The sequence below is a fragment of the Molothrus ater genome, chromosome 4 (genome assembly GCF_012460135.2).
Source record: "Molothrus ater isolate BHLD 08-10-18 breed brown headed cowbird chromosome 4, BPBGC_Mater_1.1, whole genome shotgun sequence".
Classification (NCBI taxonomy): Eukaryota; Metazoa; Chordata; class Aves; order Passeriformes; family Icteridae; genus Molothrus; species Molothrus ater.
In genome coordinates, this window is record NC_050481.2 from 2,492,877 (window position 1) to 2,518,711 (window position 25,835).

The following is a 25,835-nucleotide window of genomic DNA, read 5'->3' on the forward strand; positions in this document are numbered from 1 at the left end:
CAGTTTTGTATTTGTTTTTTTTTGGAGGAGGAGGGAATGAATAGATTTTTAGTTTGATTAGTGTGGTTGGAGAAGTAGCAATTTCATCCTCCAATCCATGGTCACTTTTAGAATTTTATAAATATCAAAGTCCAGAAATAAACGTGCCCTTTTTTACCTTAGACATCTCAGGCTGTGAGTGTCATTCATTTCTTGTCGTATTGCGACAGTGTGCTGCCAAGTGGACTGGTCCCCACAGTGATGAGAGGTCCTGTCTGAGTGCCTGTGTTAGGAGCAGTGTAATTCCAGAAGGCTCTGGAGCAGTGCTAAGAGTGGCTTATCTGTTTTTATGGCTTCCAAAGAGATTGTGTTTGTGTCTGTGTGTGTATTTTTATCTATGTATGTGCATGCAGTGTGAAGATGACTAAAAACGCACTTGCATTTTCTTCAGTATGTACTCAAGAGAAGGGGATGTGAATATCAAAAGTGCCCTGGCTTTTGGCAGGCTCTTCTTGTCACACACCCAGCCTGCAGAGGTGAGAAGCAGCCAAGGCACTGTGTGTCATGTTGTGACACCAGATTAACCTTTGATGCTCTCTTATTCAAGCTCAGACACATACAGAGAGGTGTCTGCCTTCACACAGGAGGAGAGGAGATGCTTGGTCACAGCTGCAGCTCCTGCTTCTCCCACCTTTCCCAAGGGAGAATCCCCTGCAGCATTGTCCTACCAGAGTTTGCCTGGGTAATACTTTACTCTCTGAGCCATTTATCTTCTCTCATGTCTTCCTAATGGAGAAAATTAATTTCCAGGTGGAATCTCTGACCCTGGTTGCTTGATTTCCTTAGCAGGTCATGCTTTGGACAGCTTGGGAATACCTGCACTTGCAGCAATCCTAATTAAAGGTGGATGTATTCAGCTGAATTCAACAGTTCCAGTGAGTTCCAGTGTCAATCTGAAACACTGTATTTTGGCTTTACACAGAAGGATTGGTTTATTTTAATGGTCATTAAAGCTAAACTGAGAAAAGTTCTGGTTGGTGTGCTCAGAAGATATAGGCAATATCATAGAGAGAAAAGAATAGGGCAGTAGAGATTTTAGGCTTCCATAAAAAAAAATTGTTTTTTAAAAAATCTATTTAAAGTTTGCAAATGCAGGTTTAAAAGTTTTTGCATACATAAATTCTCTGAAACACACATTCTTCTTTTTCAACAACATTCTGGCTCATTAGTTTTCTTAACACTTAAATTATTTATTCTGGGAAACATGTAACTATTTTTTTATTGCTGTGAACAAGCAGATAGTGAAAGATTGCTAGAATTTCATGACCAGTATAGTGTGGCTTTTCAGCCTTAGTATATTTAAATGCCTGAACTTGCATTAAGTTTTTTGGCTCAATTCCATGACACATTTCTTTTTTTTTTTTTTTTCAGAGTGCCCAAGTTTAGATTTTCAGCCAGAAGGCTTTGGAGAACAGGTAAAACTTGTTTCTTGAGCTGACTAACTTTGCATGAGTTTGAAAGAGGTTTAAAACCTTTGTGCTTTAACCCAAATCCAGCTTTCAAATTCAAAGTTAGCCCATCTAATTGGGATGTGGATCAGACAGGTGAATTTCTGTCTTTAACATTTTTATTTATACATGACACTATCTTCCCCTTTATCTTTTTTTTAAACTTAAAATTAGTTCTGAATAAAACATTTTTTTGCCATATCCTGAGGCTGCATGTTTAAAAAAAGAATAAACTGACCACCATGATTTTCAGTCAGTTTCTTTAGCTGGAGCTGGTCTGTTAACTTCCAACTCATCAGTGAAAGAAAATGCTCCAAATCTAGAGCATTATTTTAACATTTCCTTTCCTTTCTTTAATACAAGAAGTATCTTGGCATGAGCTGTGCTCACCTCTCCCAAGAAGTCTGTAGCGATGTGATTTACATCTAGACCTAACAGCTGCTTCCTGAAATATGCACAAATAATTTACAGCAGCCTGTGAAGACTTGTTGAATGGTGCATTAAAACACCTGAAGAAGAGGTATTTATGCAAGCCAGCAATGTAGAGCATGTTGCCAGCTCTGGTTTTAGGGAAACAATTGTTGTAGTTCAACTCGTCGCTGTGCCAAATTTTACACAGTAATTTTAGAGACAGATTTCAAGAAGAGAAGGGTTTTGGTAAAGTTAAGTTTTGTGCATGTGCTTGCTGTAGGTATCTACCTGGCCCTCAGTCAGTGAACTCTGTTGGAAATTAATACAGTAAGTACTGCCCTAAATGACTTTCTTTTGTTGAAAGTAGGCTTTGCACCATCACTTCATTTTATCAAATCTGTGTGAGTACTCTTGGCTGACTGGCCTAAGGTGTCAGCTGCTTCTGAAAGACCAAGTGTCTTTGTTCAGCTCTGTGCCCTGCAGAATGTTGCCACTGCAAAATGGCAATTTTGCAGAGTTCTGAACCAAGGTGACTTGCTGTCTATGTCTAGATCACCTAGAGCAGTGTGGAGAGTCTTGTGGCTGAGCATTCAGAGGTAGTATCAATTTCTAAATTTTATCCTTACTCCTAAGGACCCTATGTGCCTCTCAGAGACTTTATTATCACTTTTCTACCTTGGACTCCACTTACTGCCTTCAGAATGGTCTTTTCTATTCAAAGGTTTTATAAGATAAGAACTGAGATAGAGATAAGAAATAGAGAGATGTAAAGGCTTTAATTGGTTGCTACTTTCCAGTGTTCTGTATTTCAGTGTGTATTTATATATCTCTTCAGTCTCTCAGTATTTACTAAGGGAAATATGTACTCTCCTCTTCCTACTTCCACTCCATCAGAAAGCCAGGGTATATTCCACAGTAATTCCACACAGTAATTTGATACATTGACTGCTTAGCCAATAATACCTACTCTGCAAATGGTTCAAAACATTTGTTGTATCACTACATAATAAATACTGAATACTGGAAAAGAGCTCCAGCTGCTGAAGTCACTGTGTCCACTAACTCTTGGAAACTGCACTGTCTATTGAAATTTAGATAACTCAAGTTGCTGAGTAACCTCACACTGTGCACAGGGAGGTGCTAAGAGTGTGATACAGAGGCAAGAGCAGGGAGGGGAAATGTCTAAAGCTAGCCATTAGGAAATGCTGGGGTGAGAAGTCAGGGTTCCAGCTTCTCAGAGTACTGTGCCCAGCTGAACTGGAGGTTTTTCCTAAGAAGAAAGTGCCCCTTGGAGTCTATGCCAGGTTACTGCCCTTTCATGGCAAAAAGAATCATCTGCATCTGTGGCCTAATGTCCCAGTGGAATTTTTATAAATGTCACTCTTATTTGGTGCAGAATTTAGAATTTTTTTTTTGCTTTCACTAAGAATATCCCAACACCACGGTCTGTGCTGTTTTGGGAACCATCTGCCTTCTTCTAAAGCTGTTTTTTATCTCTAATCAAAGATTAACAAGGCCAAGCTTTGGGCCATGAAGACTGTGGAGGAGAGAAAGTGCCTCCAGCATTCACCAAATTCATGGGAAAGTGAGGAACAAGTCGGTGCTGTGATTTATAGCTGGGATTCAGCAGCCAGGGATGCTGAGATAAGCCCTGAAACTCCACTCTGAGGCTGTGAACCTGCTGTGTGCCACCTGAAGTGCTTTTCCAAAGAATCACTTACCACCTCCCTGATGGCATCTCCCTACCTGCACCTGCAGCTACCCAATGCTGCCTGCCAGTATTTAACTTGGAGGGTTGTTCCTTAACTCTTGCATCCCTGAAGGATATATCAGTGTCCTGGATGTGCCTCCATAGCCCAGTTTTGTTCAGATTTCCCAGGAAGAGTGCTCCCCAGGGCTTTTCCCTTTCACCTGGGTGTGTATCCAATATTAAAGTCCAGTCTGAGGCTGAACTGCTACTTTAAAATTTAGAATCCACAAGTTATGAGACTAAATAAATGGAAATTTAATTCTGATCGGAGCTGAACAGTCAGGTTCCTCTCTGACTGCTTTCTTCATGCAGAGCTGGGGCTGAGCCTTCAGTGTCCATAACAACAACTTTCCCTGCAAATGGTGTCCTAATTCTGTCTAAAACTGTCCTGGGGGACTTTGACAGCTCCTCTGAGTTCTTTTTGCTATTTCTCTTCATCTGTTCCCCTTTATCCAAAATTCTTTTCATGATGCCAGTCTGTTGGAAATACAGTTTTGATGGGTTATTTGAATATTAGCTACTGTTTGAGCAATTCCAGCCCTGTGCTTCTTGGGTTACTGCTGAAGTTGTTGAAGTAGTCAAAAAATCATTCAAGCTTTTATATACATATTCAGAGGAGATTTTTATCTTTAGAATACTCTATATAGCTCTCTAACACTTGACTGATATGAATCATCTGATCATTGGATTGTTTTTAGGTGAATGGAGAATGTATTTCCATTTCCTTTCCCTCCTTCTCTGCCCCCAAACATTCAGAATTGGAGAAACACAGTTTTCTTAGAGAATGCCCAAAGCCTGAGGGTTGGGCTGTTTTTCTTGGGAGTCAGAAATCACTGTCCCAGAGAGAGGAATTCACAATTTCAGCAGAATTAGAAGCTGATTCTTTAGTATTCAAAGGGTTCTTGAAGCACTGAAGTTTTAGGACAGCTTTTTTCACCTCCACATTTCCTCCCAGTTTGTGTGGTGAGAAATCCAGTGTGATAAGATATTTTGAGATCACCTATCACATAGATCTGTACTAGGTGGAGGCAAGGTGACAGATGAATCTTGCTGCCTGTACCCCTGGAGCTGCAGTCATACCAGCCTTGATATGGAGTGTGGTTTTATTCCATGTGTGCCAGAAACAGCAATAGCTAAAGAATTTTAAGGCAGCTCATGAAAGCTGCCTGTTTTGATATTGTTGAATCTCAGCAGTACTCCTAAAGGGTGCTTTATTTGCCTGAAAGTCCCTTGTTTTGTATCTAAAAAATTACCTCTAGATTTATGCTGGATATACTTTTTTGGTTTGGATTTGGTTTTGTTCGGTGGTATTTTATTTTATTTAAATGTTTTATGTTAGCCTTCCTGTGCTACCTTGAGTGATATGCTTGGTGGATTTCTTTCAACTTGACATTTAAATCTGATTTCACATATCAGATTTTTTTAAAATTATATAGTTACCTAAGAGAAATGATTAGATGTAATTTCATAGTTTATTGGAGTAAATGATTACCTAGCATAAATGCAGGAGTCATTTGCTGCCCATAATGGTCTGTAACTGAAAACTTGGGCTCCAGTAGAAAAATAAACATGATATTCTTTCCTTTTTCTTTAATATTGATGACATCTAGGATCTCTATCATTATTACCTGTTTGGAACATAGGGGAAAACATAACCTCTATTCACCAAGACAAATACAAAAAGGAGATAAAAGAAACTCTTTTTAGGAATGAAATTATTCTCATCTTTGGCACAAGTAATAAGCAATTGGAGAATATCATCTGCCTAACCATTGTCAAGTTTTGTAAACATCATGACAGAGATAATCTTTAAGAGTAGTTTGAAGAGAAGGACAGCTGTTGCTTTGTGAATACTCATTTGTTGTTGTTTTTGTTGTAAATGCTACAAATTATAGCATTACTGGGAGGAGAGATGGAATATATCTCTTGGTTGCTTATCCTTTTAGTGCTTTTCTTCTGTCAAGGCCCAAGTCCCCAAAGTATGCTTTTGGGGAACATATGTCATCTGCCAAAAGCCATTTGAAATCTGAAAGCTCGATAATGTTTATCTTCACTTTGTTTTTCCAAAGTAAAACATTTACATTTAGAGGAAAATGCTTCTTTTAAATTCAGCATATTCTAACTACAACACTAAGTTGTTGGTTTTTTTCCCTCAAAGAAGTTCAGATGTTTTAACATTTGGCTATAAAAGCTGTAATAAAGGCATATTTTCAAGCAATAGAGATCTCTCAAATTACTTAAAAATTAGAGTGATTAGAATAGGATCACCAGACCAAGAATTTGAGAATGAGGATATGCCTTACAATAAAAACAAATTCTTGACAGGGTTTCTTGCTGATCCCTGCAAGTCTCTCCTGTCCATGATATGACAAGGGGGAATGGAATAGAAAGAGGGGAAATGGCTTTAAGAGGAAAGAGAATATGTTTAGATTAGGTATTGGGAAGAAATTTTTTGCTGTGTGGCTGGAGAGGCCCTGGCACAGATTGCCCATGGAAGCTCTGGATGCCCCATCCCTGGAAATGTCCAAGGCTGAGCTGGATGGGGCTCTGAGCAACCTGGTCTAGTGGCAAAATGTCCCTGTCCATGGCAAGGAGGGTTGGAACAAAGTGGTCTTTAAGCTCTCTTCTGACACTGATGATCACATCAAAATCACTCTTTCCTTTCTGGATGGAAATAAGATGAACTTCTGTGTGGGCAAGCTGCAGTGAGGAGTATGAAAATGCACCTTCTTCCACCAGAATCTTTCCTAAAGATGAACAAATTTAAAGTTTAACAAATTAGGTCAATAGTTGCTAATAACAGTTGTGTATTTTGCAAGCCCAGAATGTCTTGGGGCAGAGATACTTGCAGTGCAGTGGGAGTACAAAGATATGCTCCTGCCAGCTGCCTTACCCACAAGAGAGATGCAACCCAGCTCTCAGCTAATTGTAAATGTAAAAATCCTTTCAAGATAACTCACCTGAACAGGTAGCTCAAATAGAGCTCTATTTGTGGCTAGAGTATTCCTGATAAATGAGAACTAGATTTTTTTTTTATTTTATTCATCTGTCTGCATGTAAGACATGCAGTTTTTCTTGCATACTCCTGTCCTTGGAGTACCTACTTAGCTCTAAGGAACAAAGCAGAGGCAAAGCTACTGGGTTATAGCTACTCATTGTCAACTACAATTTGTTATCCACTAGCTTCACCAAAAATGTCACCCCCAAAAGCTCCTTGCCTAAGTTTAGTTGTGAAAATAATCTTTCTTGTTTTGTCCCAAGCTTCATGTACGTTTGAGGTTATTTACTAATAACTTCAGTAGGAGAAAGATTTCACTTGCTCAGGTTTGTCCTTTTCAGAAAGTGTTTTATATTAAAACATATCTCAGAAATTGTTTTATATTAAAACATATCTATGTTTGATTCTCTCTGTAAGATATATATTTGTCCTTTCCAGAAAGCATGTTAAATTAAGACATATCTAGGTATGAATGTGTATAGAATAGCTGTACATAGAACCTTATACATATGGTAATGTGCTTTCTAATAGTTTGAGTGAGAGCCTGGCTGTGTGAACCACTTGTGAATATGGGCATGAATTGCTCTGTTGATTATATAAACTGCTTCAAAAAAGGTGTTCAGGCCAAGTGAGGGCACTGACTACTCTCAGTAACTCACAACACTGTTAGGATGCCAGAGATGTAAAAAGTGCCAATACATCCAAGCTGAGAAGAGCAGCTGCTCATTTTTTAATGATGCACTGCTCTGTTCTGGAGGCAGCCAGCATTCCCAATTTCATTGCAGAGCACATGGCCACAGTATGGCACACAAAGGTACAAACCCCTCAAGGTATGCAATTAGGGGCAAGAAAAGGGAAATATTTTTCTGAGATTATCTGCAGGGAGTCAGGTGTCCTACAACAAGATCAAGCAGTTTGTTTCTGTGATGGGACTGAAGTTTTAGGTAATTCCAGTAGCCTTCAACTTTGCCTGAAACTGAGCCTCTCAGATAAGCAGTAAAAGCAATCCAGCATTTAAATTTTCTAGATCTGGTGCCTCCCCAGCCTGATTATAGCAATCAATCTGCACTCTTGACTTTGTTTAGCTGAATATTTGTTAACAATATAATTTTAAAGTAGTGGATATCTTACTGAGTCTTTCAGCAGAGAGATGCTTCAGAGCTTTAAGCACTTTAAATAGTTCAAGTGGTACAAAAATGCCCAGTGCACAAGCTGATGCTGCCCTGATTTCACAAGGTGGTTTAAAGTGCCAACACAGATGCTTATGAAAAAAGTTACTGTAACAATAAACAGCATTTTAATCACCTGCTATTCATTTGTTAACTCTGGGGTGAAGCTAAACTACAATACAGGCATTACATACAACTACCTCTGGAATATTTAATTAAGTTCAAAATATCAATGTCTTTAGTTTCCTTATGCTCAGAGAAGTCAGATAATAGAAATGGAGAAACTTGAAATAACAATCAGTTACTTTCTGAGAGCTTCTCTCTATCCTCACTGATGAGATTTACAATGTAGTAATGCTGCAATTTCATCATTATTTTGTAATCTTCTTAAATGAGTGTCTCATGTTAGTGCAGGCAATCACAATAACTACTTGAATAGGATTTGCTGCTGAGCAAAGCTGCTTGTGTTGCAAAAGCAACTGGAGGAATGCACAAGCAAAAAAACCCATTGTGCAAAGTGTTTACTTTCCCATCGAGTTTACAGTGAGTCTTGAGAAGGGAATTTAGTGATGACTTCACCCATGCCATGCTAGCAAGATGTCAGCAAACTGTCAAAGAAGGAAATAATTCTCTAATAGCAGCTTAAGGCAAGTTCAAAACTGAAGGAAATTGGTAACCACAACACTTATTTAATGTGGAAGGCTGTCGTATTTCTGTGGAGTGAAAAAGGAAATTCTCTAGGCTTTGCAGTGCCTACTGCTCCTGTGGTCCCTTAGCCTAGGAGAGGACTTCAAGTGGGAGAAGCATGGTGTCTGGCTGGCAGATGATACCTGGTACTCAAGAGGGTTCTGCAGTTTCCCTTCCTCAGAGATGGCAGCTGAGGTGACGGAGGCAGACAAAAGTCACTGCATCAGATTGTGCCTCTTCACATTTGGACATGTTTCTCTTTAAAATGACCCAATTTTCCTTAAAAAAAAAAAAAATAAAAAGGTTTCCTCATCCCCATCCCAAAGCCAGGTTGGATGGGGCTCTGAGCAACCTGATCTCCTGGGTGACATCCCTGCCCATGGAGGGGAGATTGCAACTAAGATGATGTTTGAGTTCCCTTCCAATACAAGCCTTTCTGCCATTCTTTCATTAAGGTTGTCTCAAACCCAACCTTTGACAAAGCATTATTTATTCATGCTACAGTGAACTTATTCCCTTCAGATTAATATTGTATGTTTGGTATATGTTTTATGAAGTCTTTGTTGATATGGGTAAAGTTATCTATGAGAATCCGTAGCTATAAAGTCTGAACATGGAATCAGATGGGTAAAGTTATCTATGAGAATCCGTAGCTATAAAGTCTGAACATGGAATCAGATCACTAAGGTTCACAGTTACCAGACATTAAACACCACAGTCCTAGGTTAATTTTTTTTATATTTTTCCCCAGAAGAATATAGCAATATTATCAACACAGGGCTCTTGTATCATAGTTTTTAATTTATCTTCCTCTTCAAACTTAGGCTAAGACAGTATTATTACACATTACATCTTTGCCTATATGCAACCTGCTTAATTCTGCTTTTGTTCTTTTTGTCAGAGATATTGGTTTATGATCTGATGTCCCTGGACTGAGTCATAATTTAGGCTGTTGACCCTGGGCTAATTGTGCTTCTGGTTTCAGAATTCTTTGTAAAATCTGCCTGGAGGTCTGTCTCATTTAAAAAACCAAGATCATAGCTGCTGTACAAGTATTAATGTTAGTGGTTTAGTACTGATGCCTCTTCTGGTCTATTTGAATTCCAGATTCCTAACAGCAAATATCTTATCCTCATTTTTATTTGCAGATTTTTGAAGTGGTGTGAAGAAAGAGTGAGAACTGTTATAATCCTTATTAACTTCCTTGGAGCCTTATGGATATTCTCTAGCTATTGAAATAAATAACCCCTTCCCACTCAAGTCCTACTCAAGTCAAAACTCAGAATTTCTTCTCAGTAAAAGATTCTTTTTGAGTCCTTGGTGTTTTTAAGTCAATGATTTTTGAGAATTCATTTTAGATTTAATTTTATGTGTGAAATAAGTAAAATGATAAAGAAAAATGACATGTTTTCTCCCAAACACCATTAAAAATACATTCAATTATTGCATCTTGATTTTTATAAATATGGAAGTATGTGCTGATTTCAGATAGAAATGTGCTAATAACTATTGCATTCAAGCATTTTTCTCACATTATATTTATCAGCCATAATTAATGTTGCAAGATTCATGTTGCTTTGGAGCTACAGGGGCTGGAGGGTGATTATGTACCAACATGTGGTGATGGATTTGGAAATGCAGCTGGTCTGCCCCTGTACCTGTGTGGGAAGGTGCTCTGATGGAACAGTGTAAGACAAAGTTAGGATTTCATCACCACACCACACTGTCACTTGCTGTCACTTGCTATGTAAAGCTGATTAACTCCTTTCTGGATAAAAAAGGATTCACAGCAGTGGCTCTGGAGGTTACATCTTAGCACAGTAAAAAAATAATTTCTTTGAAAGGAACAGGTTTTATTTTCATTTTCAACTCTAGGAAGTGAAATTGAATTTTATTTAGAAAACCAATATTTCTGTTACTGACAGCAGTTCCTATCAATTCCTCAAAGACACCTTAAGCAACAGCTAAAATGAGGGATGATGAACATTAACAGGGAGTTTGCTTACTTTGTAGGCAGTTTTACTTGCTAAAAAAGTACCTAAAATGCAGGTAAAAAATGTGCAGGAACCTTTCCTATATAAATACAGGGACAGGATAAGGCCCTTAATGATTTTAGTTATTTGATGATCACCTCCTGAAAGCACTTTCCTGAATTAAACTTAATTTTGCCAGTTAGGAAACACTGTAGACTATTACAGTATGTACAATTAGGAAATGCTGGGGGAAAGGAAACAAAGAAGCAAAAAAAAAAAAAAAAAACCACAAAAACCAAACAAACAAACAGTAAAGTTTAAAGTTGAAATCTTGCTGCATTTCTAAGTTGGGTATTGAAAGAATTCTTTTTATAAAGGTAGTTGCAAATACATCATTGCCTAGTCTTAGAGGGTGATTTTTGTGTGTTAAAATGCAGCAGCTTTCACAGCTAAATACTCTCACATGGACTTTCTTAAAAAATATATGTAGAAACCGAAAGGGGATGAAAATTAAGAGGATGTGTGGTTTTGGGCTGTGATGGGTATGAGGACAGTCCATGGGAGAACACACAAGTGATTGCAGCAGACATCTTTGACCACCAACCCTGAATGAATAGGTAAGAAAAGGTAAGAATGTATTAAAAATGAGATCAATGTATTTTTCAAGCTAATCAGAGATGTTTTATGTTAACCTAGGTACTGAAGATTTGAATATTACCTGCAAAACTAGAAGATTATTGAATATTGGAGCTGTTCAGAACTGATCTCTTTCCACACTTTATCTACTCCCTTCCTCTTCCCTCCATACTTATGTTGACATTAAGCTCTCCATAACTAGTTACTAAAAAAAATAAAACCAAAAAAAACCCTTAATGAGAGTCTGCAGACACACAATATTTAATTTTCACATCTGAAAGTCCTGGAAAATTTAGGAGATAGAGAAGAGGAAGATTGATATTTGTTATTTCACAGCTGGAAATGTAGGTTTTCAGAAGGAGCAAGCATTGACAAAAAACAAACTCCAGTCTGATTTGACTGTGAGAAGGCAATGGGTAATCACTGCTAAATGTAAACAATACAATTATTACTGTTTTTAAGCAGTTGTCTCTCAGTTAATTTTCAGCTTTAGAGATAGAATGGGTGGCAGATTTAAAGAAAGAACGGGACACAGAGAAAGAAAAAAGGACAGGCTGAAGTCAATATTATATCTTGAAATTAGTTTTAAAAACCAGGTTTTTGGTAGAACATTGATTTTAGCTCAGAGTAGTAATTTCAAACAGCTGAAAAGAGATCTTTTGGGTACACCTTCAGCCCTTGGTTTGACTTGGAACATGCAAATGAATATGAAAAGGTGTCTGCTGTTAAAATATCAGAAATCTTTGGAAAAATGAAAGCAATTTCCAACAGGACAGAAAAAATATAAGCTGTAAGGTGGCTTTGGAGGTATTTCCAGCTTTTTAGCATCTGGTAAGTAAAATAGGTTGTATTTGTATTACCAAATTTACTAGTCTTTGTTACAAACAATATTTTAGTGGGGTTTTTTTCTCAGCTGGCTTTTTTCTATTGGTGTACTTGCAGTATTTTAATATCAGGAGATGTAGGGGGGAAAAGAGATCCTGGTGGAAGGGGAATCTTGGTTATGCTAAGGTGAAGAACGAAATTCTTCTTCGCTGAGAGGAGGAGGTGGGAAACAGGACACAAGACTCAAGCTTGTCCAGAAGGACTTCAAGAGTACGTCTGATTCACTTGTGTAGCTCAAAAAATGTGCTATTTGCACAAGTTATTCTATTATCAGGCCATGGAGACAATGATCTCATTTTCAAACCAAATGAACTATTGCTTTTTATGCTCAAGTATAGGCACTTTAGAGGGAAAAAGCTATTTTTGCCTGCCAGGAAACACAATTGACTTTGAATTAGAGAAGAATCAGAGCTGAAAATAATGTAACTAAAAGCAAGAGACTTTAATTCAAATGATTTATCCTTATGACAAGGAACAGGTAGTCCAGTCTTACAAGTCTGCTTCAGTTTTATGGATCAAATTTGAAGAAAAACTTTCTTTGTACAAATTTTCCCAGGAACTGGCAGTTTAGGTTAATGGTGTTCATGATTTTCATGATTTGTGCAAGAAGCATTTTCACCTGATCACAGCTGCCAGAAAAAAAGAAAAAAAAAAAAAGAAAAAAAAAAAAGAAAAAAGCTTTCTCCCATGAGTGCGGAATGAGACAGAATGCAACATACTTTATGCTTTTTTCTTAGTAATGTTTTTTTAAAGTGTTGCTTGAGCTGCTTGAGAAGTCTATGAAAGTAAAAACATATGTATGGAGAAGGTATACTTTTATCAGTATTAATTGAGGTAAAAAATAATTCTTGGAAATCAATGGATTTTGGAAAGAAAATTAGCTACTTAATTTTTTTAAGTATGCTGAACTGTCATTGGCAATTTGCTGATTGCAAATCTTGGGTTTTTTTAAAAAAAAGTTTCCCTACAATTTGTATGAATTTATCTGGAAGCTTTCATAAAAAAACCAAATAGAATAAAAGTCTGAGGCACAGTAAATAACCTCCTTAACATCTGCACAATTATATGGAAGAGCTTTCAAAAGAGTCCATTACATTATATATCACTACACTATTTTACATATTTTCTAGAGGCATTCAATTTTAGCTAATGGTTCAATTCAATCTCCAGGTCAAGATGATGCTAAATCTATTCTGATTCAATGCAAAGGAAGACAAAGCAAAAATCCTCTGATCATCAGCTCTGTAGGGCAGGAAAAATCTCAAAGTTCAAAAGTCACTGTGTTTCTTGTGGCAGGATAATATAACTGGGAGAGATGAGGTAATGAACTTGTACATACCATTATGAGAGGTATTTTTTTTCCAAAAGATCATCTGATCTGAACTATTACTTGCAAAGGAAGAATATCAGACAGAGTCATTTAGGTGGCAAAGTGGTTAACACAGGGAAAAGGATTATGAGGTTTAACAAAATGAAAAAAGCAGAAAACAGTTGCTTTTTGGCTTTTTGTTTAAAGGGAAAAATCCTTATTTTCAATGAAATTAAGCAGCTAAAAGGAATGAAAGAAGACAGATGCTAGAGAGGAAAAAAAAAAAGTAAATGAAAGTGCACATTGACAAATGGGTAGACAAGCATAAACACTAATTTCTTGATTACAAAATGGCATTTAATATTTTGCTTTATTAAAGTTCTTGATAGATATCTTGATTGTATGGCTGGATATGTCACATAGGATGTCTTTCCTCTCATGACAGGGGAGCAAGGATGATTGGATGGCTTTCAGTCTCAGTGTCATCAGTAGATAATTTACAGAATAAGTTTTTGACTCAGAGGAATTTGTGGGTAGGGATAAAATGCTTATTTCACAAATTTAAAGTCAGAATGCTTCATATCAACCTACTCATCAGTTACATGGACATTATTAATTTAGATTTTTTTTGTTTGTTTTTTTTTTTGTAAAACTTCTGCTTTTTGTAAAAGCACCTGCTGTTCCTTGGGGATTTCTTGATCTCATCTGCATTTTGGAAGCATTTAACAACTCCTTCCTTGCTTTGTTTGCCCTGTAGTATTTAGATTTGTAATTTCTCTGGAGCTTTCTCAGTCCAGTTGCAGGCTCTGTCATATTCTTGACAGCCTCGGCTTTTCTTTCTCATGTCTTGTGGTTTTGTCACATTTCTTGCTTCGTTCTGCTCCCCAGGGGTCTAGCTGGCTGTTTCACTCTTGTTTCTGGGGATGGTGAGAGGGAATGGATTCAGGTCCTGCATTCTTCCTGTCAGAATCACCTTTTGTCCCTCGTTCCATGGCTGGCAGATGTCTGGCTGTCTTAGCCCACAACTTGCAGCTCACCAGCATCATCCTGAACACACAGCCCAGAGTTTCTGCCTCAAGTTTTAGATTTTATATTTTTTCAGATTCTGTTCTGCTCTAGCGTGTAGTTCTGAGCTTCATATTAAGGGATGATGAGCTCTATTCACAGAGTAGGAAGACAAAATAATTCCTGCTCTAGCTGGGGACCAAGGACAAATGATCCAAATTTCAGCACAAATCATGGTGAACTGAAGAGAGAAAAACAAGGATGGAACTTAATAACTTAAGGCTATAATTGGACAATTAACTCCTATAGGAATGTGCTCCCTGTTGACAGAGTGACAAAACAATCCTTTGTCCCTTGAAAAAGGAAAGAAGCCCAGAAATTTCTCTCTCCAATTAGGTGAAAAAGGCATCTCATAGGCCTGGGGGACTTCACCTCAAACTTAAGGATAGCCAATTGGACAGGAGCCAAAAAAGTCCTGCCTGAGCAATTTACTAGAAAAAGAAAAGAATGAAGAACCTAATTGCTTTTGTGAGATGTTTTACCAGGGGCAGGAGGGCCTCTTGCACCTGGATTGTTTTTTCTCTGTAAAGAGTTTTGTTATTTTGCCTTTTATTAAAACCTTTTTGTTTCCAACACTGCCACAGAAGCCATCCTGCTGATTTTATGCCTTCTTAGGTAGCTGAGCTATCGTGGGTGTGAAATAGATCTCCAAGAGCTTATGAGACCTGGTTCAAGGAGACTCCTTTTTCAAACTCCAATATGCAAATGGACCAGAACTCATAAAAGTGTGAGACCCCATGACCAGTTGTCCATTTTTTGTGACCATTTTGGGTTCATTTCGGCTGGGCTCTTGTGCTACCCAAGGTGGATCTATTGAAGCCTCCTGATAAATCCCTACTTTATTCTTTAGCTCTGTCTAGTCTCTGTTCTAGGTCGGCCTTCACAAGGCACCGCTGAATGCATGTGGAGACACAAATTTAGGCATTTTTAGAACACCAAAATCCACCTGGCTATTGAGTTCTGAGGCAGCATGTGTTTTTAGCACATGATACTGCATGCATGTGCTACTGCCTGTGTCAGTTATTGCCCTGCTGATGGGTTTAAGCCTTATTGTATGTCCAGATATGCTGCTAATAAAGGGAAGTTGAGCATTAGAACCTGTCAGGCTGTTCACACATGGATTTCAGGCCATGCTCAACACTTCATAAGAGTATTTTTATTCCTTACATGGGCAACTCGTGCTACAGTGTCCTCCCTACTGCCACCAGGGTTTTCCAGGCAATCATCCATACCGGTGTGCAGCTCTGATTGCATATTTTTTCTATTTGGAGGACTTTTAGTTTCCTATGTTTTCTTTCCATTTTTGTCTAGGTTTTGAAACTGCTTTCTTCCCCCTATCCCCCCTCTTTTCTTTTTTTTTTTCTTTTGATAGAATTCTTGTAGTACACTTATGGAATATTAGAAATAGAAAGTTAGCACCATATGTCTTGACCCTACCTCCTCTTGGAATTTCTATCAGCTGAACACTGCTGGAACCAGGACTGGTAGCTATATTTGTTCTTTTCTATATCTTTTCTGTCCTCTCTTTCTTCATCTAATTCTTTTTCCTCAGAATTTTTAAGTAACTTAAAATCAAACAGGCTTAGAATTTGCCGAGTTGAATGGGTCAAGTTAATGCTTTGAGAAATGTTTTATGTAGATTGAATTCTGCTCTTTTAGAGCAACTTTTTGCCAAAGTTTTCTGATTTTCTAAAGTTGCCACTAAAGTTTTTATTGTTGTTTTGACCTCTTGAGAATATCCTGTCAGTATTTCTCCCATGCCTCTAACTCAGAGTACATGAATAATTGTAAAGCCCTTTAAAAAGTCTCTCAGTGCAAGTTTTAGGGCCTTACAGGACTCTATGTAACTTCTGTGTGCATGCTGCAAATCAGATTTTCTCCCAGCAATTAACAGCCATTTCCTTTTTTGTTTCTTTGAGAAAGATTAGGAAATGGTGATAAATTAAAGGAGGAAAACAATATATGTGTATAGATAGATATTTACCCTGAAACAGCATAAAGAAATCTTTATATTAGGAAGCATTTTACTGAAGGAAAAACTTGCTAGAGCGACAGAGCAGTGGTTGGGGATGTGGAATACTTTCATCAGATGTGTTCAGGGCTGGGCGTGTTATTGGGGAAACAAACGGCTTTCAAGTCAGGCTCCTCAGAAATGTGTGAAATCAATTATACTTGAAAAGGTAATAACAGGAGGGAAGAAAAAGGGAGAATGCATTGTTGTTGTGTCTGTTGTGCTGGAGAAGCAAATTTTTTCTTCTTAATGATAGGCCTTGTCACTTCAAACAAAAGGGTGTAGCCGATTTAAGCCCTGAAGGTGTTTTCTTGTTTGTTTAGTCTCAGCCATTCCATATTCCCACTTTAAGACCTGGATCATTCCTTTGAAAATTTTTACAAGAGCTGTTTTCAAAGCATGAAAGATCTTATCATCCATCCACTGAAGGTGATGTTCACATTTCTTGAAGATTTGGAACTGGCTCAAAATAAAATCTTTCCAGAGCCATTAACAGTTTAATTGTTTATTTTATACTAATTAATCCAGTCACAATATAATGCACAAAATCAATTTGTCAGTTTGTATAATAGCCTGTGTAATATTTACTAATTTGGTTTTATACTTTAATTATTTTTTATAGTCTAGGAGTGCCACTTCAAATGAGTAAATAATATTTAAGATAGAATGGCATTTCTGCCTATCATTAAATGCATTTAAAATTTTATTAAAACTATAAAAGATTATAATTAAATATTCTACATGAAGTTCAGTTTTACATAATAATACATATGGCAAAAATCATGTGTTTTTTTCCAATTCAAATAACTGTGTCTTTTTTAGGAGAGCTTAGCACCTAGATGTTGTTTAGTATTAAAGAATGAAGGTATGGAATAGCCTGCAACTATGGTGATATTTATAAGTAGTCTTTTCTTTTTTTTTAATTTGTATTCTTGTTATTTAATAGGAGTGTCTGTGCCTGTTATTCTTATGCATTAAAAATTCCTGAAAATATTCATGGAAGAAAGTTTTTAGTCCTAGTCATCCCCACAGGTCAAAAGTTTATGAACTGGACTGGGTGTTTTTTCAAATATCCAAGCTGGAAATGTTCTCGGTGATATCCACATTTAAAAGAAATAGCAGTAAAGAAGGTTTATGGTTCACTGTTTTTCTGCAAAGTAAAGGAAACTGCATTGCTTAGAGTCTGAACTGATGTTACAGGTACTATTTTCAGGATATGCATATTTTCTAATTTCTAGTTTCTTTTTGCCACTCTACAAACCCAGATGGAAGCTAATAATAATAAGTGAAAAAGCATGGAAAGGCAGTTTAGGCTCTTCCTGTGGCCATTATAAGGTATGGTGCTAAGAGCGAGTGGGTCAGTGTGAATAAAACATGCAGAGTTTGTATAACCCACTGCAACAGCAGTTTGGATGGGAGGTGAAACCTCAAAAACTGAGACAAACTGAGCAGGAGGAGCGAACCTGAAATGCCACTAGGGAAATTGCTTGGACCAGGCAATATTTTACTGGTTTTGTCCCTTCACTGTGCATCAGGGACAAAAACTCCAAGGGATCTTAGTCCCTGAGTCCTGTCATGGCAGTGAAGTTTCCATAAGAAAACCAAATTGTTTCTCTGGGTCACTGCAGTTTCTTAGGAGCCAGCATGGCAGCTGGAAAACTGATTACTGGTTGTATTCAGCCCACTTCTTCCAGCTGCTGGAAACATGTACCAATATCAGCTTGAAAGCCACTGAAGTTTGTGACCTATACTTGTATCCTGGTGAAGATACTAAAATTTGTCAGACCACCAAAAACATACCTGGTGCACATAAACACAGTGGGAACAACTGAACTGGGAATAGAGGAGGTGTGCAAACTCCTAGCATGGTGAATATTGCTGCTTCAGTTTCTGTGCAGCTTCATCAAGAGAAACAGCGTGAGAGAATGCCATCAATCAACATCAAGATTTTAATACTTGATGGATTGAGCAGTAGCAGTTTAAAATGTAAAATTACGGCTCATTTTCAAGCTGCTGCTAATTGTAAATCAAACTCTGAAGTGTTCTGTTGGAACTGTAACTGTGGATGAGCATCGTTATTGTTTTCAATTTGCCACTTTCATTTTGATAGGAAAATATATCATAAAGCTTTGATTTTTAATTTATTTTTATTACCAAATGTTTATTATCATGTTTGTCATTTTGACTTGAGCATCCTGGGAGAGAATTTTATTTTTAATGGTTATTTAGTAAAAGAGATTAAATCAACCTTAAGAGTGTATTTTACTTCATTTCAATCATGGTTTATTGCTCGGAATATATTTAAAAAGATATGCGTGATTATATGAATCATTAGAAATTATGTTACCAAGGAAATGACTTAGTGAACCTGTTCTTCAACACATATTTGCTTTAGAATATTACCAAATGGGGGCCAGAGGACCCAAGTATGAGATGACTCAATTAACTAGGAACTTTTCTGAAGAATAATGCAAATGTTGTGAGCGCTGTTTTTAAAAATACCTGGAAATTAAGACCACTCTTTAATGAAACTTGGGCTTTAATGACAACAACAAGCTGTGAACTCTCAGAAGGAAAAAGAATTGCACTTTTCAGGCACTGGTGAGTAATGCTGTGATGCTGCTAATTTTTTGCCGTTTAAACAAACCCACTTCTAGCTTAAATAGGTAGAACCTCGCTATACTGAAAGATATTGGAATATATCTGAATGACACCTTGTTGACTTTAAGCAATATTTTATTTTAAGCACATAGACTGATATTTAACATCCAATTGAGCACTTGTGGCTCATGGACAAATCTGAGAAGTTTGAAGGTTGGAAAAGAAAGGAATTTTCAGTCCAGAAATTATGTTTTTCAGGATTTTTGGTTTGGTTGGGATTTTTTTGTTGCTGTCATTTTTGGGGTTTTTTGTTGTTTTTGTTTTGTTTTGGGGGTTTTTGGGGGGGGGTTATTTTTTATTTGGTTTTTTTTTGGTTGTTTTTGTGGGGTTTTTTTCTGAGATTGAGAAGAAGAGAAGAAAGTGCATAGCACAAAATTCTATAGTAGGCGGTAGTTTTGAGCCAATGAAAGAGAATGCAAACACTTTTAAGTACTTTATTACTTCCTTAGGTTCTGCTGAAATGTGTAATATATTATGAAGATGTGTTTGAGCTCATGATTATGACCCCAGTTTACTGTTGGCATAAACTTTGGGCTGAAAAGATGTTAATGATTAGTCAAAAGTTGATATTTTCATGCAGTCTTATTTTTAAGCATCACACCCTCAACAACCCCTGTAAGTTAATGCACTGTGAAAAGACCCAACTAAATGAATGAACATTTCTTTCAGATAGTTTTCAAGGGACCTAATGTTTGCAACTATTAGAAGAATACTGAATTAATTCAGTTAGTGTGGAGAGGTATCAACGTGGCAGCCACATCCAGAAATTTTACTCGACATCAGTGTGACTTCAGTGTTTCCAGGCAGATGAAGAGACTTTGTCATGAATAAAATAACCGGTGACAAAATTTTATCTGAAGGACAGGTATCTGATAATGTGAACATAAATCAAAATGAATTGTGGAAAATATGGTACCAGCATATCCTGAAAACACCAAGGGTCAGTGTTAGAAGAAGTGGAAAAGCACAAGAATTTTGTGTTTGGCCCAAAATGTGCTGAGGGTTTTCCTTCTAAAGCTGAGCACAGACATTTCAAAATGAAAGCGCTAACTCAGCCTGGATTATACAGGACTTAAATTACTCCTCTGCACAATATTTTATTTATTCATGAACAATTTGTTTAACATGTTATTTTCCTTGTGGTCCTCTTAAAAGAGTAAGCTCTATTTTTTTTAAGTTGGTTTTATTTTAACATCAGCTGGACAGACCGGCTAAGTGTCATCAAGTCTGTTCTGCTCTCAGCAACATCACCCCATGCTTTTTATAAAAAGATCAAAGATCCTCTGAATATTATTCCATTCTGTTGAGGAACTTCACTGCTGCAGAAATTAAAGACATTCCTCTTATAGGCAATTATCTTCATATTTATTTTTTTTCCATAGGGTGATTTTTTTTTCTGGTTTCAGAAGTATTTCTTCCTCCTCATGTTTCAGACTCCCAAATTATTTATGAAGGACAAATATGTGCCTTCACAGACTGTGTTTGGAAAGGGAAACATAATTTTTAAAAAACCATATATTTATTTTTTTTATCAGCATCGCTATTTTAGGCCTGAGTTTTATGAACTTCTATTGATATATGCTGAATACTTAAATGTAGGTTACAGGTCCATGCAACTCAAGGAACATCTTAAACCAAATCATTCTGTATGCAGTTAAATCTGTGGTGAAACAAATTTTTGGTGACAGAATTTAAAGCATTTCAACAACTCTGATAACACAATATTGTGTCTGATAACACAATAATTGTTCTGCATGATTTGAACATTGTGTCATATGGATTGACATAGCTGTTTTAACAGTTTTCATCTGGTGATTCCTGTTTCCCTGTCCTTAGACTGTAACAGGACTGACTGTAAAGGTGTTTGCAGTTCCTTTCAGGGTCTGGCTTGATCTGTGGTTTGTAATTGTTGCAGTTAATGACAGGATTCTTTATGCTGTGGCTCGTGGAGTTAACCTCTACATTAGAGCAGGTGAGATTCTGTCACAAAGAAATTATTATCTATTTAAGTGCTCTGACTCATTTCACTGAGATAATACCTTGGTTGTAATACAACCAGGCAGTTTATCAACAGGTTTGTTATGAAGTGAAGCCAAACTGAACAACAATTATCACCACCTCGTGTTGCTTTGCCCTGTGTTTGGAGAACTGAGCAAAGGTGTGAGGTTTTCACAAGGGATTCGAGGATGAGGGAAGAGATGAGGATCTGACTCCATGTTTCAGAAGGCTTGATTTATTATTTTATTATATATATTATATTAAAACTATACTAAAAGAATAGAAGAAAGGGTTTCATCACAAGGCTAGCTAAGAATAGAATAAGAAGGAATGATAACAAAGGTTTGTAGCTCGGCTCTCTGTCTGAGCCAGCTGGGCTGTGATTGGCCATTAATTAGAAACATCCAACATGGGCCAATCACAGATCCACCTGTTGCATTCCACAGCAGCAGATAATCAATGTTTACATTTTGTTCCTGAGGCCTCTCAGCTTCTCAGGAGGAAAAATCCTAAGGAAAGGATTTTTCATGAAACATGTCTATGACACAAAGGCACACCAACACTGCTGTTTGGGGAGGTTTCCTGTACTCAACCCTTTGATGAGAGGTATATTTTGTGCTCAGCTTACAAAACTTGCTTCCACTCCAATTGCCCGTGTGGAGGTGGGAATGTTTTCCATTTTCCACACGTGGCCATGTCTTGGTGTGCTCACTCTGCATGCTCCCTGTGGATATCTGTGATTGTATGCCAGATATATGTGAGTGGAAATTATTGGAACAGTTTCAGGATTGTACTTCTCATTTTAATTAGTTGCTGTCATTTTTCACACTGCTAGTAAATCACTTCGAATATATTGCTTGTGGTTGTGGTTGTGTTTGAGACATAAATCTTTTGTTAAGAGATTAGTGAGTCATCTATCCCATGGCCCTCATTGCCACCCATTAGACAGTTATAATAAAGCTTTCTCCACTATAGATCCATGAGTCTTCTCCTTCAGGGATTGCAGGGTAGCCAAGTGGTGTCTGGAGAAGCAGGATGATGGGATTGTAGATGGATAATGCAAAGCAATCCCCTTTCTGAGGCTTTTTCATGGAAACTTCACAGTACAGCTGTCATTAGTGGTGTTTTATCTCAGAGCCAAAAGAAGGACCAGGGGCATGGATGAACAGAAGTAGTTTTAGTTTTTGATAGGTAGAAATTATGTTTGAAATTTGCAAAAAATATGGTGTTTTCTTACTGCTGACACAGGGCCTCTCTTCTCCCTTTTTGTCTTCACAGAGAGCACATGAAGGATAAAATATATTATCCATTTTGGGATAAAAATTTAACTGATTTAACTTGCTCCAAATTGTTGCATAAATACACTTGACTCCAAATCTCCTGTTTATAAAAACTCAGAGTCTCTAAGGAAAATTTCAGTTTCAGTGGACTGAATGCATATGCAAATTGCATCTCAAAAAAAATTAACTTCAAAACCAATCAATTTTCAATTCCAATTCCTACAAAATTTCTCTACAGAGAAAATTGAAATAAAATATTTAGATTTCACAACAATTGTGAAAAAAGTAAGAATTTAGGAAAGAGACACATTTTTATAAATTCTTTTTTAAAAGCTTTTAAATTGCTATTATTATGTCATGAAATAATTTAGTGAGTACTATGCCATATGACTCCCAACACACATTTGAAAGAGAGAAGAGAGGTGAAAGCTGATGGTATCTAAGCAAAGGGAAGTGTAGGAGAGTTTAGCTTAATAGAACAGCTCTTCCTAAAAACCTGGCACCATTTCTTATATGCATAAATATACAGAGAGAAAGTTTAAACATTGAATTTGATAACCTCTTTAGCTGGTTTCAAGGTTTTCCTTAAAAGATTGAAAATAAACGCAAGCCCCTGTATACATTGAGCTAAATTCTGTTAATCACAGATTAAAAATCCTTTTTTTTTTCCTGGTTGTCTAGAAGAGCAGCTTGAAGTGAAACCTGTGGGCACAGAGAGCAGGATGAACAAAGGGGATGTACCAGAAGAAAGGAAGTCCTTTTCTTACTACTACAAATGTGACTTTTTCCTATCAAGCATCAAATTAACTTAAAGGTAACACTTATTTTTATAATTTCAACATCTCCTAAAGTCTGTGGTAGTCATCAAATAATTCTTGTTGCTACCTATTTTAAAATATCAAGCTTAAATTTGTGATTAGGATTTAATGCTTTACAGTAACAAGTATACTTGGCCTTTGGATTTATGCTGTGATCAAAAAGGAGCAGAAAAACACAACAACTTTAAATAAAAGTTGCTAAAAAATGGTAGAGTGCTTCTTCCTTATATGTCTTACTGGTGAAGAAGGCAGTGTAATCCAAAATATTCTTGATTCTTCATTGAAGAATTTCAGAGCTTTACAGTAACAACTATACTTAGCCTTTAGATTAATGCTGTGGTGAAACAGGAGCAGAAAAACACAACAACTTTAAATAAAAGTTGCTAAAAATGTTAGAATGTTTCTTCCTTATACATCTTCCTAGTAAAAAAAAGGCAGAGTAAACCAAAATATTCTTCATTCTTAATTGAAGGTAGTCATGTCCTCAGCTCAGATTGAAGAAGTTCAACACATTAGGTAGAAATCTTAAGGTGAATGAAACACAAGAAAGTGTTGTTGAGTTCAGTGTTTACAAATACTCTCTGCATATTTTTGCATAGAATAAATGGTGATAGGTCATGAAGAAAAAAAAAAGAAGAAAAAAAAAATTATATACAAGAACACTTATTATGTTATTATGTAAGGGTATCTAGGAACTGAGACATTTCCATTTTTGTAAAACTACATGACAACACCAGAGGTCCACAAGCCAGAAAATGCATCCCAATTTAAATAGGCAAGTTCTGTGTAAAAAAACTGCCACCAAAGCAAAATGAAAAATCCTGAGTCAAGAAACGTTATGAGATCTGCTGTTCCATGACAAAGATGCAGGAAGACATGATGTATTAGGTGGCAGAACTTCAGGCCTGATAAGGAGAAATAATAATTGAATCTCTCTATAGATGCAGCAGCTCATTCCCTCAAAAAATAGAAAAATAAAAATATTTTGAGCTATCCAGGTAGGTTGCTACAATTCTTCACACAACATTCCTCCAGAAAAGCTAGCTAGACCTTAGACTGATCTGTGCAAGGTCATTTTCACCAATTTCAAATCTTCTGATTTGTGACTCTCCCCAGTAGAAGGATTAAAAAAAAAACAAAACCAAACCAGTACACTAAGTATTCTGCTCTGTTACAGTTTGTTCTTGAGAGAACTCAGCCTAATAAATATGCAAGAAATTAGACAGCAATAAAGAGATCTGATAGAGTAGGAAAAGATGAAATGCTGTCTGCCAGTGCTTGGATTTTGGTCAAAATTCTAGCAGAGATAGAACCATGAATCCAGTGGAGCAACCTGCAGCTCATCTATTTATCTTATTTTATCGGAAGTGTTATCAGAGTGTGACTCCTAAAGAGAGAGAACATTGTTGATCTGCTTTAAGTAATGACTTTGTTGAGGATTGTCTACAAAAATACATGAAGTCCCTCAGCTGTTCTACACAGACTTTACATACAAGAGGAAACACACCAAAAAATAGTATTTATTCAGTGTCAGAGTGCTGTTTATGAAGCTCTGTGTTTATGAAGATATTTAATATGCCTAAGTGTCATTGATTTAGGAGTAAAAATCAACTCTCTGGTGGTTTGTGCAGTCTGACATGTGGCCTTAAAAGCTGAATGGAGTAAAGAGATTGATGGCTATTGACTCCCTGGTGTCTCCTAACATGTGCAATTAAGGAGGCCACAATAAGGGACAACTGCAAGAGGTCATGGTCTTTGCTGAATTCACAGAGGGCTGTGGCCAGGTCACTGTGTAGGGCCACTTTAAAGTGGAATTCTGTCACAAAAAATGAGGTCTAATGCAAATCCATTGATTGATGCTATTAACTTGAAAATTAAGAATATGTCTGATTGAAGAGAAAAGTGAGCACAATGAAAACACAGCCAAGGAATTCTTAGATGTTTTTAGAAAACTTCATTGCCTAGAATGAAGATAAACCTTAGGGGAATAAATATTAATTTCCAGTGGGAAATGCTTTTACATGCTTGGACATGGAAGATAGTCTAGCTGCATGAACATGTTGTCTGGATTTGGATACAAAACAAGATAAACATTTGGTCCTTCAAGAGACTCCTGCCTCGGAAAGGGCAGAATTTATGACATCAGGAGGTATTTGCCGGCCATTGAAGCTACAATTTCACCTACAGGTATTCCAGGGGGCAGGGCATTTAAAAGCATTTTTCCTTGAGTTTTCCTTTTCCAGGATCCTGATGTTCCCTGCCCTGTGCATAGGAACCAGGTCTGCTGAATGAATGTGAGAATAATTGATTCTACTCTGTATAATCTTATTACTAAAATAATTTCTGTACTACAATTAATATTGCTTTTAATGATTCTTCAACTAATTTCAGTGCTGTCACTTTCTGAACTTCATCTCATGTGTGTTTTGCTGATAATCTTTAGAGAAATCTTTCTTTGTCTCTCTGCTTTTATTTACACCCAGAGATTTAAAGAGATAATTTCCCTTCCTATTTCAATGGTTACCTTGGAGTAGGGGATGCCTCCTGTGTGTACATATGTAGTAGTCACTCCTCTGTCTCATGAGCTTTTCCTCTGCTAATGTTTCAATTATTTAGTTTTAACCCACAGTAAGGTTTTCTGGGTTTTTCTGTTATTGTCCCAAACAGAACATTTTGATTCACTGGAACATTTTAATT

The 25,835-nt window shown here is 36.9% G+C and overlaps 1 long non-coding RNA gene across 1 annotated transcript in view; it reads left to right on the forward strand.

The window, feature by feature from the left end:
* Positions 1–836: 836 nt before the first annotated feature.
* The window catches only part of LOC118685835 (uncharacterized), a 35,480-nt gene continuing 10,481 nt past the window's right edge, over positions 837–25,835 (forward strand). Inside the window, exons 1-3 of the long non-coding RNA XR_004980048.1 lie at positions 837–914; positions 1,411–1,454; positions 23,002–23,134. This is a non-coding gene — a long non-coding RNA (uncharacterized LOC118685835). The remainder of the gene's footprint in view (positions 915–1,410; positions 1,455–23,001; positions 23,135–25,835) is intronic.